Below are 16,040 nucleotides of genomic sequence, written 5' to 3' on the forward strand. Positions count from 1 at the left end.
TAGTGAAATCTGTCACACCAGTATAAACCTGCACCCTGGTTTAATTGCTGGACAAGGGTAAGCAAGATTTCCTTTATCCAATGGAAAAAGGTACCCGAGCAAGATTGACTGTTGTTGCTAGGAGACAGAAGCATCCTTTTGCAAGAAGCGCTGCTTGATCAGAACTCGTTTCCCCCTACTACTCTCTACCCCCCGCCCTGCACTGAATCCTTTCAGGAGGGTTGTGCGACCCTCTCCTTCGCTCGGAGCTCTCAGCGAACGGACGCTCGCAAAGATCCGGGAAGAGACCGCTCTGCTGAAGTAAGCACGTCGGCCGTACTATCAATGAGAGAGGGAATGGGTGGAAGACTTTTTCTTTGTGGATAAGCAAGAGTGCAAGATAAGTGAGTCAAATCATGGAATTCGATATTGAATAATAAATGGTGAGACTGTATTGCTTTAAAGAAACGAAGAAAGTGGAGGATGTGAAAATCAGTTTGAATCAGTGTTCCAGAAATCATTTGTACCTTCATGTAAGTTCATGAGCGCACTGCAGCAAGTTAACGTCCAATTGCGTGTTAACAGTCTGTGAATGTAACCAGTATTCAAAGGAGAGGGGGGACGCAGTGCATTATGTAGTTTGCAAGGAACTTGAATCTGATTGAAATATAGACAGTGTACACTGCATGAGAATCTGTGGGTGAGTACAAAATCGTAGCTTGGTGTAAATTCTTAAATAAATTTTGCTAGCTGAATGCCCAAAAGAATGTGGTAAACAGGAGAGCACGTAAGAATATCCACCAGCAGTACATGAGATGTATGCGATGCTCCAGTTTCTTTGAACACAGTGATTTTAGGAACTGTAATATCGGTGTTTACCGCAACCCGGTGAAGTTATTTTTTATATTACATAATGCTCAAGCGAAAAAAAGGGCGAGCGGTTAAATCCGCGGAATTGAAGCCGTGTCTTTACATTCTCACAGTGCATCTTCCGAGTTCAGCATTACATAATCGGACTTTGTTTGTGAACAACAATGGGACGGTAGAGTGCGTGCAGTCCTTTTTATCCCGGGAGCCGAAATGTGTTTGTAACTTTTAGCCCGCATCTGCAAGGTGTTAACGTTCTCGCTCCCACGCCGCGCGCGCCAAACCTTTACTCACCTGTCACTCAGTCCGTTTGCTCGTGTGACCTGTGGCTAGTAGCACGTTTTCGGCACAAGCGCCAACGTTGTATTTGTTGACACTCGCATGTCGTTGTCAGCAGGAACATTTGATTGATTGAAATGTAAACATGTTGGTTTGAAATATGAAATGCTCCCGGCAGCCCACCGTTTGTCTTTTAACTTAAAACAATAGATGCGCAGTGTGCACATAACGATTTATATCCCGTGCATAGTCTTGCATTATATTCAGTGAAATTAGGCATGTTACACCTCTGATGCAGGGAGATGTACACTCCTGTTTTTCCCCTCGAAGGAACGATTTTAATACTAAGGTGTATTTATTGCTGGCAGGCATCAAACTCAATTTGTGTTCAGAAACAGAGTAATTTGGAAAATATCGAGTGAGAGCCCTCCTATTTTCAGAGCCATTTCCAACAGCCATGCGCACCCAGCAACACCTGAGTGTTTCACAAGGATTTCTCAAATGTATGATAATAATGCATTATTTATACTGGCGAGATATCTGTACAGAATTTTAATTCCGGTGTTATGCGATGTTTGGAGCGGTGTTATTTATACGATATTGCCTCAGTCTATCTCTGTGATTTATGTTATTATAAATCACAGGTACAAGCATGATGAAGTAGGGTCAAGATTAAATCAGGGAATGTTTTTTTTTTTCGATATTAAGATTTTCTATGCCCTAAGGTAGACAGAATACCAGAACAGGAGGCATTTGAAGCTTGTTTTGATTGCTTATTTCTGGGACTTTGCTGCTGGAAATGAGGTGTGAATGAGAGTTTAGTGTTATATGGATGCATTGTTTTCAGTATGTAATGTGTAATGTTTAAACATATATTGGTTTTGATTGTAGTGGAAATCAGAATGGGTGTTCAGTGTGTGCTCTATGCTGCTATGTAGCAGCATCAACAGCTGCAGTCATACATTTATACAAGACCATAGAGACCCTTTCAGTGATAAACTAAATGAATAAATTACCCTTGTCTTCTTGATTGGATAAAATTAGCAGCTGTTTGTGACACTCATGTAGTTAAGAGGCAAATGATTTGGAAATTGGCAACATTCTGCATTCAGCTTGATTTTAATTTAAGTGGAAACTTACACACTCTCTCTCTCTTTGTCTCTCACTCACACACACACACACACACACACACACAAGCCTGCATGCGCGCACACGCACACACAGCGTTTGATTGCATCCAAGAATGTAGAAGAAATGGGCATGAATGAGACTGTCAGACTCATCTGTGTCCAACATTGTTATGCAGGAAGCGAACCACAACCTCAGTTTGACACTTCAAAGCTGCTACCAATCTGGGTTTACAAAAGGAACTTAGTGGGTTCAGAACCTGGGATTCAGGTTCATTACAACAGGTTTGACTGCTTTACAAATTGTACCTACTATCCAGCCCATCTCTGAACTGTTGCCAGTATGAGTTAAACATCTTTCTCCTGTTCGAGTCATACTTTGTTAAGATGCATATAAAGCCTGTGAGCGCTCACTGAAGGCGCAAGTCTGATTGATTGAGGAGATCACAAGAAGCAAGCAAAACTGAGAAGCTGACTCTATGTCAAAATGATTTTAGTGCACTCTTTAAACAAAGCTATTGAACAGAGTTACAATGATAAATTGTGGCTGAGAACTGGCACTCTGTAGTCTGTGTTATTCCTGGCTGGCTATGAGATTGTGCTACAGAGCTATACTCTGAGGACTACATGCAGAAAAGAGCTGCGTTACAGTGATTAGCAGTGTACCAGTATTTTCTGTTAAAAGGATGTAAATGATTTTATCCTCGAAGTTGTGATACCCAGACAACAACTAACAATGGCACTCACGCTGACACCAGTGGAGAGATGTTCTGTTTCTCCCAATGCCTCATGCCTCAGATATATGCAATGCTGTAAAGCTATAAAAAATACATAGACTTGGGCGGATTAGTTTCCTTAACATAAACTAACAAATTTAAGTGGGTATCACGTTTTCTTTTTATTATACAACACCTCTCATTTGTTCTTGGTGACTGTTGAGCATTTGACAATGTGTTAGAACTGAAAGAAAAAATGAAATGCTTGCTTAAATTTGTTACCCAAAGTTAATGAAAACGGCCATGGCTGTTAAATTGAATGCCCTGTGGGTGCATTCAATTTACCAGTGAATGTGCTCCACTGCCATTCAGTTGGCGTCAGGTGAGATCTGACAGAGGAAGGAAGACCCAGGCGTGTAGTGGATACACAAAGCCCTGGTCTCTTCTTAACGTGTAATTCGCCCTTCTTCACTGGCTTGTTCTTATGAGGTCTTATGGTCTTGCTGAGAAGGCATGGTCCTTTTGAACGAAGGAGAGAACAGCATTTGAGGATGTTTAGCAAAATAGCAGCCCAGCCAGCCCGTCATGTCAATACCAGGTCTGCACAGTGTGTACTTGAAGTAAGATAATCATTGTAAAGTCACATTCACAGTTAGGTATAGTTTCCAAGTAATACTGCACCATGACAGCACAATTATTGATCATTGCTTCAAGTGACATCCTGCTTCTAAAATTAAAGATACACCATTTTTCAAGACACTGCGGTGCACTGTCCCTTGGGTGTGTTTCCTCTCCCACCCCTTGATAACTGTTAAAAGGGCTCCCAGCATCCTTTGCGCCAGCTGCGGTGAACAGGTCTGCGTCTTTTTTTTGGGCATAGTATTAATGCTTGTCATTCTCAGGGCATGAATGTGACATCTGCGTTTTATGCCTCTACCTACTGCACCCATGTTATCTTTAACAGGTGCATGTCTTCTCTCCTCTCCCTGCAATGTAAAGGGCTCTGTGTCAATCCATGCATCTGCTGTCTCCCTGTAAAGCCAGTGCCTGTTCTGCCTTCCTGCTCTGCCTTTTGTAAAATGTTGCCTGAATGATTAATAAGAATTATGAGAAGTCTATTCCTTCAGAAGCAGAAAGACTGAACCCTGCTGCCAAACCCCTGCTACGGCCACGCGCTTTAGCTGTAGCTTCAGCACGTCGGCTCGATGTTGTGGGCAGCCGTCATTTCCGCGGGTTGAATCTCAAAGGCAGCTCTTCACACGGGGAAGCACCTTTCGCCTCTGATGCAGGAGATGAACGGACAAGACAGCGCACAAGCAATAATCAATACCGCCCTTTATTTAGCTCGCCGGCCCCCCGCTGTTGTGGTGCTGCATTAGCGCACGGTGTTGGCCAGGCAGGTACGGTCAGTGTTTGCACGGTTGGGAGCATCCCCTCGGATCTCGCCTTACACTGAGACAGAGAACAGCCCTTTGATATGGTGCTTCTGTGATTATCAGCCAAATGTACTTCAACAGCTAGGATTGCTTGCTGTTGCCGATGTACAAAAATCGTACACAAATCCTTGGCGGCGTGGGAGGGTGCTTTGTGCATCCAAACAATTGAACATTTGATTAAAATTGTGCTTTCCAGGAAAGATCTCACAAAACTCAGTAACACCTTCATGGGCATTTTAACGATGTACATGGATGCTCATACCAACAAACAGTTGGCTGGTACACATTTCCCCATTTAACCAAGACAAGCACTGCCCTCTCTGCTGACCCCATCAGAGCATACCTGTAATGACCTTTTTTGTTACTGTCACATACACTTGTGAGTTGCAATTAAAATGACCTTGGCAGGAAAAACCAAAATATCGATTTTAATTTGACACGAGCAAAATTTTGAACTCAAGTCATATTCTACAGTGTATGAGCACTTGGAAAAACAATATTTCCAAGGCTAGTGTATTTTGATGTATTGATCACAGCATATCTCAAGCAGTATTGACAGACATACAATATCCTGTCATATTTCTCCGATGGGTTGCTTCATGTTAGTCAACCAGTTACTTGATTAAGTAATCAATATATTAGTCAATTACATTTTCCCTCCCATATGGAAATTTGTACCATGCTGCCAAGAGGGCTAAGGAAATTGTATGATACCGTAACAGTGAAGCCTCGCACTTTTCTTAACCTACATTTGAGACAAGCCTCAGAAAGGGCAGTGCAAAGACACAGCTGTTTCCTCTCTGTATCGGGAGGCTCTTCATAAATAATGGAGTGGCTGACCACCGCTGTGCACAGTGGCCACGCGGAGACCACAGCAGGGATGCAGCACGGACCTCGCGCTGCGGGCCACTCCCCCAACCCCAGAGATCCTCACCACTGCAGCACGTTCCTTGGTTTGAGTGACGAGTGTTTTCATCGATCCTTCAGCCATGATCCAAATCATACAAAGAAACAAAAAAAAGACACAGTTTCGCATTACTGATGCCTGTGTGAAATACAGAAAGTGTAAAAATAGATTAAAGCGAGATCGAATCTGATTTCAGGCTGGGGAGCCACAGGTTGTATGCAGTCATTTTAATATTGCTTTTTTCATTACCCGACAGCAAGAAAGACGGATACAGTCTGTGGAATCAACATTCTAAAATCGTGGAGCTCCTCTCACCTAGAGGAAAAACCAGGTCAATAAAGTATACAGTATTAATTACAGTATTATTTTGCTGAAAGTGTTTTCTTATGAGAGAACGTCTATCAATTTTGCTTGCCTTTATCAATCCAGTACAATATTTTGAAGGTAGGTTTGTCTGACTTTACAACTGAAATATTTAGCACTCAGTAGGAAAAGGACTACACTCAGATCACATGTTTTTCCACAGATAGAGAAGCACCAAGCACCCCACCACCATTTGGTGAACACAGTCTGTGTCCTTGGGGTCTAAGGGGTTCCAGATGAGACCACCTTGTGACCTGTTCACCTGTACAATCTGCCTTCTTTAAGCACTACGATGTCTATGTTTTTCAGGTTCATCCACAAGTTTTAATTAAATGGGCCCTGTCAATGAGCACCGTTCCTCATTGAGAACTCCCTGTGAGCACGATGGTTGACCTGATAACAGAGGGGAGAACACCCTGTGTACTTGGGGAAGCAATATGGTGTATTGATAAAGAGCAGGTCTCATTCCCTGAAGTTTGCCAGTTCAGTTCCCAGGTGGTCTGCTATTGCTGCCCCCTTGGGGAAGGTAATAAACCTGACATACCACAGAAAATTAGCCATGCAATGTAATGTAATGTACTTGTCCTGCCTTCATTTCTGAAGGGTGCAGTGACTCTGTGGCCTTGAGGTTTCCTTGGGAGGCTGAGGTTGACCCAACCATGCTCCATCTCAGCCCCCTCGAGAGGACAGTTGTCAGTGAAGATCTAACCAGATAAATCTGATGTAGTCTGAAGGCTGCAGTGCCAGCGTGTTTGCAGCTGCTAATGTTTCTGCTCAATTTGTCCAACCATGTACAGAGGGGAGATGCTGTCCCAAAAGACATTGATTATGAGTGATACTCCGCTCCAGGGTCTCTCTAGTGCCATCTTCCCTCTTTTCGTCCTTAACGTATTGTTTGAATAGCAAAGCTTTTGTTTCTTGCGCAACATTATCAGTTTGGCAGTGACTGAAATTAACAGAGAATGTTGTAGGCTTCAAAGTGCCCACATACAGTTAGCTTTCCAATGAGGTCTGATGTCGATATGAGGAAATACTGCATGTGCAAGTGCAATGTTCTTAGCTGAGGAATCACAGTGCTTCTTTGTGTGAGATTATTAGCTGTGAGGGCATTGGCACTTTAAAAACTATACCGTTTTATTGGCCATTAAAGTGCAATGGCGTACTAAACAGCATAAATATGTGATTCCTCCCCGAATGTGCCTCATTACTTTTTTAGAGCTATTATCCAGCTAGAAGGTGCCGGGATAATCAGTTTTTCCTGTCTGTACGCTCGGTCGCATCTTTCAGAGCATCCAGAATGTTCTCTCAAGACTTGCTGCTGGCCTCACAAATCCCACAGGAAAACACATGGCAAATCTGAACAGTTTCCATACATTCTTTTATTTTTTCACTCCATAAAAGTTTGAACGTATATATTTGAGTGCTGTGCTGTCATTTGGAAAGTGTGTTTTGCCTGTGCAAATTGGCTGAATCTGTCATTTCATGGTTTTTCTTTCCCTCGTTATTTTTTCATAAGCCATTCTATTCGATATTTCATTACTGCTGCTGATATAGTAAGTTCTAATCAATAACTGTCAAAACCTAAAGCAGCTGTCCTCCAACATCCCAAGCTTTATTTAGGTAAGAGACTTGTGTAGGGGCATGGCATGTTCTCAAGTGTTTCAAGCAAAGCAGATACCAAAGCCTTTGATCTCAGAGTGAGACAGAAGCTTCTGCATTGTGCTCACAGTTAAAAAGGCACCCTGGGTTTTTGTATGTGAAACCAAAACCCAGTTCAGTTGGATGTATGGAGGATTTGGAAATCTGGTCTGTAAAGGCGATTTCCTTTGGTATGTGATGGTACATAGGTGGTCTATTTAAAACATATGCTGAGGTTTGTTTTGTTTTTACAGGGGACTAAAACTTAAAGTCAAGGCCATTAGACTCCTATCTAATTGATAATCGATAACTGCTCCTCTTTTAAACAACTGCAGTGGGTGCCCTTCAACTTGATACACTTGTGTTCATTTTTGCTGGAGGTCACCCTAGATAAGAGTGTCTGCTAAATGAATGTAATGTAATTTATGTAATAATATTTTGTGATTCCATTATGACAGACAGGTGGCACTAAGCCCTGCATATTCTGACACTAAATGCCCTGAAACAGAGTAGGCCTGTGATATGGTCATTTTTGTGCTCTCTTTTCAATAAATACTGTGCCCTATTTACAGACCAATGATCTTTTCAACCTAAGAAGCAGTCTATAAATATTGAATGGTCTACCCCCACTGTACTTGCACAAATGTTTGGATTCAAGAATACTATATAACTTTATCTGAATTTCTAATCTAGATTTGCATGAAATCCATTCATCTGCAAATACACTTAGATTATGACGTTTAAATTATTTGAGTCATGCAAAAAAAACCTCCAAAAATCCATTTTAGCATATACATGTGTTTCAGTAAATAGTAGTGTGCACCAAAACTGACAGACCAGGGTAGTGTCTCATTATATAAGCCTCTCAGTTGTGTATTTGGGAGCTGGTTACACCACTTCCATTGGTTTTGATAAACGTCCCATTACAAACAGAAATGCTCTGCTTGGGCCAGAATTCTTGAGCCTTAATTACACTCTCATCATTTCATCTCTCTACTAAATCTAGGACTGCAAGGACCCTGAGGGTCCAGTTTTCCGAAAAAAGGGTGCTTTGTATTTGTGACACAACGGGTTGTGTTTTCAGTAGTAATATTATTCCGTACTTGAAATAACATGTCTGCAAGGAGATGATAAATGTTTAAGAATACAGGATGGTGCATTGGATTATAATATTTGTACAGCATTTGAAATGTACAGTATGTGTTTGCAGGGTAGGCTATGCATACATGCATACATGGATACATGTGCACACATACAGGAATTCATAGTGTATATTTAGATGAGGGATGCCAAGCCAACCGTGAAAGAAACAGTTTTTTCTTTCTTTCTTTCATATAGGCACTGCAAACAGCTGCACAATCTAAACTGTTTATAATCGGCAACAGAATGGGCTAATTTAATAGAAAATGTCCCTGTCCCATTTAATTTCTGTATGCCCCAGGAGAGCTTTATGTAACTGTGCTACGATGCCATGTTGGGAAACCATGTCATATTGTGAATTTTCTCTCCTGTTGCCTGAGAAGGAAGAAAAAGAGAAAAGGAACAGCCATATTTACTTCAAAATCATTTTGAAGTTGAGTTCTGAAACTTCTCTTGTCCTGTGACTTGAGGTTACGATTTTTCCTCGTTCAGTAAAATGGGGCCAGCTGAGCAAGTACATTGCTATCAATGAAGCATTGACTCTCATGTTGTTTTTCCTTTGTCAGACTGAGGAGGCAAGGCATGCACCCAGTCCTTGAGATCCTTGTGAATTGGGAAATCCATAAACAGTGCACTGTAACGACAATAAAGACTTATATGACAAGAGGACTTGTGTTCCTGACCCAAAAATGCATTGTTAAGATAAAAAAAAGTAATAATGTATTAAATGTGTGTGATTTGTAAAATAAATGGAAGGGAATGTGGGTTGATGAGGCTTTCTGCAGGCCAAGACAGTGAACAGATAGTGAAGCTGGCAAGGGGGAGCACTATCTGGCACGAATATTTGAAAACGGCAAATGGAAAGTCTCTTGCCCATGTGGTGTGTGTGTGTCTGGAGATGAGGGGTGAGGGGTGGGGGTGTGTGTGTGTGTGGGGGGGGGGGGGGGGGGTTGTAAGGGGTTGGGACAGAGTAGTAGCCACTTGTTCACTATTGTTTTTGTCAAAAAAAAAAATTCACACTGTCACTGTGATGGATGAATCAGAATGAGTTTTGACATGAGTGCTAGGTTTGCCTCATAAATGTTGAACGAACATTCTTTGGCTGTCAGAGTCTCGCGTGCTCACCCGTGTTACCCCCAGCACGTCACTGCTGACGTCTGTCTGGCACTCCCAGCCTTAATCAGGTGTAGTGTTGGGTGTGCACCTGTTTTATGGTTGCACAGTTATGATCCTCAGTCTTTCCCTGATTTAAAAAGTCTTCACAAATTAAATGAACACACACTGTGATATAATTTCAGTTGTACCAAGCCAAAAATGTACATGAATTCTATTGCTCTTATAAGGGAGCAAGAGAGAAAGGAAGGCTATTTTCTTAATTATCACACTCAGATATACTTTTTACTTAACAGGTACAACAAGTTCTAAATCTACACAAGCCCTCTTTCTTGATATTCAGGTTGTGCATTGTTGCCTGCTGGCATATTTGTAGCATCAGTCACTGGGGGATGAAATTATGTACCTAACATAGTGCACCATGTTAGCACTGCCTTATTTAAATTCAAACCACTGGACAACAGCTTGCCAAAATGACTGGCCAGTCCATCAGTGAAGGAAATCAATAAATCAACCACATCAGCAATAATGGGATTTTACAGAAAAGCTTGTTGGTGAAGTGTAGTAGTCACAATGGCTGAAAAAGAAAAAGGTCAAGCCTTGTGAAAGTTTAATCAGCATCTCTTTTTTCTCAGAGAACATTCAGAATTGGCCTTAAATTACCAACTCAAGTGTTTCTGACAGTGCCGAGTGTTGGCTTTTAAGGACCCTGTAGCGAAGGGCGAGAGCAGTCACCCCACCCGGCCTCGGACCCGGGTCTACAGGGTACCAAACCAACAGATTGCCCGCAACGCCAAAGAGCCTCAAAGTTGCAGTTTGGTACCCTGTAGACCCGGGTTCAAGGGTGACTGCTCTTGCCCTACAGACCCTCTCAGGTTTTTCCTAGTAGTCTTATGCTCACTAGTTCGTCCCATTCCTTGATGCATTTTGTTTCTATGTGGTCCTGCAAATCTTCCAAAATCTCCAATCAGGACTGTCTCACTGGAACTCAAACCAGCTCAGTCGGTGAAAGCTGCTCGCCAGTTACCCAAGCATGTCCTATACGGACACTGTTCACACCTTTATCATTCGCTTCTCCCGGCCGCTAAATGGGAGCAAAAACATACAAGCAGCCAGCTGTCAGTCACGTAGCCATTGAGCGAACCAAACAGCTCCTCAGCTCCTTTCATTCTCTCACTCTTTTTGTTATTGTGTTGGATCTACTGTGTATTAGTGAGAGGGGAAAAAAGAATTGAGAATGAAGCAATGGAGCAGTTCAAAATGTGATTGAAGTTCGCCCTCATAAAAGCCTTGAAGAGTATTAAGCCCACAGACAATGTTAACGTGACATGAAAGTCTAAATGAATATTGTATCAAACGGCATATTTACATATTACGTGTTTCAAGTCAATATGCCTGGAACTAAAGGAGTAGTCCATTGGAAAGAAGAGGTGTATATTATATACAGACGTGCAGAGGAGCTCTGCTGAGGAAAACATATATGGACGTGTGGCTTAGTACAGAACACAGCTGACACCGCACATTTAATTCTCTACATTAAATACATCCTTTAAAAAAAGCCGCTCATTCTGTATTGGGTGTCCTTGGGGACCCTGCTAAATTTGAGGTGTCAGGTTGGCCGCAGGGAAGAAAAATCTCCTCATTTCTGCTTTGCGCCCCTCACTCGATTGGGTACCAGAAGGTTCAGACAGCACAGTGCAGCCGTGTGTGTCCCCCAGTCGCAGTGCGGGAAGGTGGTTGGGCAGACAGCTTCAGCTCGGTGAGCACTATAACAGGTGTGCGTTTTGAGCTGTACTTTGGTTTTGTTTTTTGGCCACAGATATACTCAACCTTCTTTGTATTCAGTGCCATTGTTCTTTCTTTGAGCCTTATATCCCCTCCTCCATAGCTCCTTGTCTATGGTGTCACCCTGATTTATTATGTTCTATTGTATTCAGCTCAAAATGCAAAAAAAAGTCAAGTAAAGATGTCTAATGAAGTACAGAAAAGCAACACATTCCTCAAAAGTGAGGTAGACCTGAGATTCCTGGGTATATCAGATAAACACAAACCTAAAATCCACCATTCCAGAATCCAGTGTGGAGAAACAGCAGGTCTGCAATGCACGCTTTTTGAGTTTGAAAACTCTCGGCTTGCTTGTGCTTTAGGGATGACCAAAGTTTTGAGGAGGGAGGGTCAGCTTTCGGAGGGTAAACACAATGGTGGACCACAGATTAAAGCTGGTCTTTAACAAAACATAATTATATCTTTAGTATTACCTCTTCCTTTCTCATTAGCCATAACTCCAGCAGGTCTGAAATACAACATTGTCCTGTATGTACATTGGCTATAATGATGATAATCCAAAGAATGTCTTACTTAATTTGCATGTAAGTTAATATGAATCAAAATGGACCTGCTCTTCAGACTACACCAAATGAACAGAACAGTTACTATGTGGTGTGAAAATTAATCTTGATTTTCTTACACGTCACTTTGTTCCCACTGAAATACCTTAAGAGACAACAGTATGAGCATAGATCCTAGTGTGAAGTTCATTCACATGACATGCAGTATCCCCGGGGGCCACGCTATGTTGAACCCTGTTCTATTGCAAAACACTCCCCTAACTACCATATTGAGAAGTAACTTATGTTAATGCACATTGCTGTATTCATATTTTTTAGAATTACATCCACTACCACAGGGAAAGGGTCTGAGTCCCTGTTAAACACAAACAATGGCTGCTAGAGTGGTGATAAATTTGTCCCTCAGCGTAATACTGTCCTGCTGTGTATCCATCCTGGAGGAGACCCCATCACTGTCCTCACACAAGAGGAGTGTGTCTATCGGACAAGGGCTATCGCTGAGGAGACGCGGAGGCGGAACGAACCCTCAGCACTCCGTGCCACGCGCGCGGCTCCCGGCGCACGTTCCGCTGAGCATCGGCAGGCAGAAATAAAGAAGCGCGTGTGATTGCGTCTGACCTCCTTTTGTGTGGGCGCTGTAGCAAGCCGTCTTAACACGCTGACAGATGTGCTCCAGTGGCAAGACGGATCGGTGGGAGAGAGAGCGAGAGAGAAAGTGTGTGTGTTCATGCTTGATGAAGGGGGTGGGGAATGGAGGGGTGTAATGGGGCGTAGACTCTGTCAGACTACCCCACCACAGCACACCATGGAGGATGATGAGGATGCCGAAGAATAGGAAAAATAGCTTAGCCCTAAAAATGGCCAAAGAACTAGCTCAATATAACCATGATGTTTTTTCCATAACTTTGAAAAAAAATGTTATTTTCTGTCTTTATTTTCTTCATTCATTTCAGCACGTGCTGTACACATGACAGTGGGTTGATAATAACCAAACAAACACAAACAAACAAAAAAAATCCACTGCAAAAATGTATTTGGTTTAAACCACAAGCCAATTATTTAATGTAGAACAGTCCAAGATGTCTGCTCAAAATACATAAACACCTAAGGGTTCAAAGAGTTGGTGGCAAAGACCAGAGTTTCCTTGTGAGCATCAAGTCTGATTGAATCAGTGCCCCAGGTGGTGTGTGAGGTCCCTTGGGAATAGTAGTAGAGCGCCTACACCCAGCCTTTTTTTCTGCTCGGCCTCATCACTGAGTTCCCTCCATACTTGCTCTTGTCCACACATTTCCCTTCAGTACTAAGACTATGCACATTCTAAGATATATTGAAATGAAAAGGGTTAGAAAACACAGCCTTTTGGTTTTGTTTTTTTTATATAGCAGGAAGATTTGTTTAGATTCTTCTTGAGAAGAATCATAACCATAATCATAACCATTCTGATTAGGGTTCATACACAGAACAAACCACATAAATTAGTTTCATTATTCTTGGTTCACAGAAAGTGTTCAACCTCTTTTGACTTATGTGGGCTTCATGACATCATAGTTATCATTATTTCCTTTTCTTTTTTGGATTTCTTTACCACACACCTTGTCCTGGTCCTATTACAGCAGAATACCCAAAACTGTACACTTTTTGTATCCAGTTGGATAGTCAAAAATAGGCAGGAACACACTACTGTAGCTTTGAGCGCAGTTTTAAGCTACTATTGTACACTAAAAGGTCTAAACAAATCGTATTCAAAGGGTGCCTCATCCTTGCCTTTTCTTATTATAGTGTCATCTGAGGGATCCTACACTCTCCAGTTGTTCAAAGAGATAGAGAATAAAGTGCTTTCAATCCCTGTAGCAGTAATGAGTCATTTAAGGGAGGCCTGTGCTGAATCTCTTTTTGGCTCTTTCAGGTTACTGCTCTCTTTGGCATGCAGCGTGACCGGGCAGCCTCCGGAGTTTCCGTTATTTATTCAGGTAAGTCAGATGTTTAAAATTCCTCAACCATTCTTAATATTCATCATAACATATTCACGGTATCGATTCTGATGATTTTCTGATGGAGCGTGAATATTTTGACACAGTCTGCAAGCATCTAGCATGAGGAATAATGGGTAGGGAACTGAACTAAAGAATGATGCAGGTTTGTATCCATGGAGAGCAGCACCTCTGTTGTGCTTTGGAGCAAAGAAATGCACCAGAATTACAATAGAAGATACAAAATTGCTGTATGCATGCATATGTCTTGTATGAAGGTATTGGCCATAATTAATGTAATACCACAATGTAAGGCCAAAGATACATAGGATTGGTGGTTATGAATTCTATTGTTAACATATTGTTCCTGAAATTTGCTATCATTCCACGTGCACAAGGCTTTATTTGTTAATTAGTAAAAATTTAGTAAAAAATTAGTAAAAATAATGAAAGAACCAGGAACTCTAAAGGCAACAGGGAGGTGAAGTAGTACAGACATTCAGTAGTCATTGTATGTTGGAACATTAACCACTAATTGATTGTATTACCCCCGCAATTATACTGTACTGTTGAATTAAAGAACGCCCTTGGAGGTGTTAAAAGAGATCTGAACAACTACGTTAGCTGGCAAAGTGCAGGAGCCATTGGCATCATCACACTGCAGGAACCTAAAAGTATTAATGGAGCTGGATGGAACTGTGAGTGTTTCACGGTTAAGACTGTAATTTTACTCATTGACACAAATGCAGTTTTTAAAACGAGCTCCAAAAATAATAATACTATTTAAAATGGGTTGTTCCTTTTTGTGTGAATAATACAGAGGTGTTTGTGAAGACACTGTCATGTTTTGGCAATGGCTTCCTTTATTTTTGGTCCTTGTATTGAATGTTTAGGCCCAAACAACATGAAAGGCTTGGTTCGTGTGATTTATAGAGCCTATAAAACTATTAAAGGATGGCTTTCTGAGCCTAGTATTATTTATGTAGGGCAGTGCTGAGAATAGCCTCTATCCCCTGGACTCAATCAGCATTTGTTCTTAAATCTAGCTACAAAGAAATGCAAGTGTTTTTTTTTTCAGTACAAACACAATTCTTGTCATTACTTTTTTCTGATCACTGAACTTGCCAAACTGAAAAGTAACACTTGGAACTAATTAGGAGTCAAAGTTAGAGACAAACTGGACTGAAAATTGATTGAATCCAGAGGTGTATACATGGTTACATCACGGATTTAGTTCTTTCTTTAATCATAATCATAGTTCTCTCTTTAATCATATACAGTTGTACAGTAACTTTCTCATGTGTCCATGTATAGTTCTCTGTCACGCAATTAAACCTTTCTATCAACTTTCAGATGAAATGACAGCATTCTAAATTATTTCTTAGCAACTGGCACATTCGTTTAACATTTGCTAATCTAGGTGCTGTCCGTAACTTGGTGTGTGTGTATTTCAGAAACATTAATTAACCACCCAGCATTTAAATTAAGTAAAATGCAATTGATGTCTCTGATTATGTGGTCACATCCAATCAATGCCCTTGTGCAGGGCTGACATCCACTCAGCACGGAGGGAACACAGCTCCAGCTGTTTCAAAGCCATCGACTGAAAACGTTCTGTGTGTGTCGGTGAGGGTCAGTCATGCGTAAAGAATATGTATACTGTCATTTTGCCTGTGGGAAGCAATACATCTTATTTAGTTTGCTGCCATAATTATGTTAACACAAGGCACCTTGCCTTAAACTTTTTGCGCACCCACACATGAAATCTCACGTAGGCCTGGACAGAGGAGATATATATCTCTAAATATCTGATGAAAGAGCAGGACTGTCCCAACAGTGGGAAGCAAACAAGTATACCAAAAACTGGCAAGAATGAGACAGTGAAAGCAATGAAATCACAAAGCAAGTAGCTATGGAAGAGTGTCTCTTTGTAGGAGTCAGAGGACCTTCATTTTTGTTTGTTCAAATTTGTTGTCTAAGACAAAAAAACATACAGGCCATTAAATTAATTCTAGAATTGCCCGATACTATCCTTTGCTTCTATCCTTAGTATAGACAGTCATCAATGGGCTTTGGGTTATAAGGGACACCTCAATAAAGGTCAGTCTTTTTTTCTGAGCTGCAACTGGCTGGCGGGCCAGTTTGATGAGAAATCTG

At 41.5% G+C, this 16,040-nt stretch overlaps 1 protein-coding gene across 5 annotated transcripts in view; it reads left to right on the top strand.

Moving 5' to 3' along the window:
* The first annotated feature begins 204 nt into the window (after nucleotides 1–204).
* The window catches only part of LOC118770075 (metabotropic glutamate receptor 3-like), a 45,542-nt gene continuing 29,706 nt past the window's right edge, over nucleotides 205–16,040 (top strand). For 2 of the 5 annotated variants that reach the window (XM_036517491.1, XM_036517490.1), the window contains exons 1-2: nucleotides 205–300; nucleotides 13,820–13,883. The gene's annotated coding sequence lies outside the window, so the exon portion shown is untranslated. The other 3 variants (XM_036517492.1, XM_036517494.1, XM_036517493.1) reach the window with 3 other exon arrangements.

Source organism: Megalops cyprinoides, chromosome 23, assembly GCF_013368585.1.
Source record: "Megalops cyprinoides isolate fMegCyp1 chromosome 23, fMegCyp1.pri, whole genome shotgun sequence".
NCBI lineage: Eukaryota > Metazoa > Chordata > Actinopteri > Elopiformes > Megalopidae > Megalops > Megalops cyprinoides.